Genomic DNA, 528 nt, shown 5'->3' on the forward strand with positions numbered 1-528 from the left:
ATCAGAACTTATGAACGGGTTTGTGAATATTTCGATTCATATCAGAACTTCGGATCGAGAGGGTTCGTGAATCGTTTTGCAAATTACTTAAAAGATTTGTGTTCACAACAAAGCCCGAACCGAAAATGCTTTATAACCAATACTACTCAGATCGTAACTCAAAATATTTGTTATCGCGAATTCCCGATCTGAATGATGGTTTGTAGCAATAAGTTTTTTTTTTTTTACTTTTTTTTTTTTTTACAGTATAATGAACCAACACATATAAAAAAAAAAAAAAAAAAAAAAAAAAAAAACGTAGGACAGTTACAGGTACAAAAGAAATAAAAAAGAAATGAACCATGGTTTTATTATAGTAAAATAAATGCACACCTTAAGAGGACATATAGGATAAATGAGATGCAGTTTTGATTACTTAAGAATTAACAGAGCTTTGGATAGTTCCAGTATTGTCTAGATCAACTCTAAATAAAGAAAAGAGACAGATTTTTGTTTATGTATGGGAAATTTAGCTACAGTAGCAGGAAG

The sequence above is a fragment of the Cyprinus carpio genome, chromosome B23 (genome assembly GCF_018340385.1).
Source record: "Cyprinus carpio isolate SPL01 chromosome B23, ASM1834038v1, whole genome shotgun sequence".
In the NCBI taxonomy this organism is placed as follows: Eukaryota; Metazoa; Chordata; class Actinopteri; order Cypriniformes; family Cyprinidae; genus Cyprinus; species Cyprinus carpio.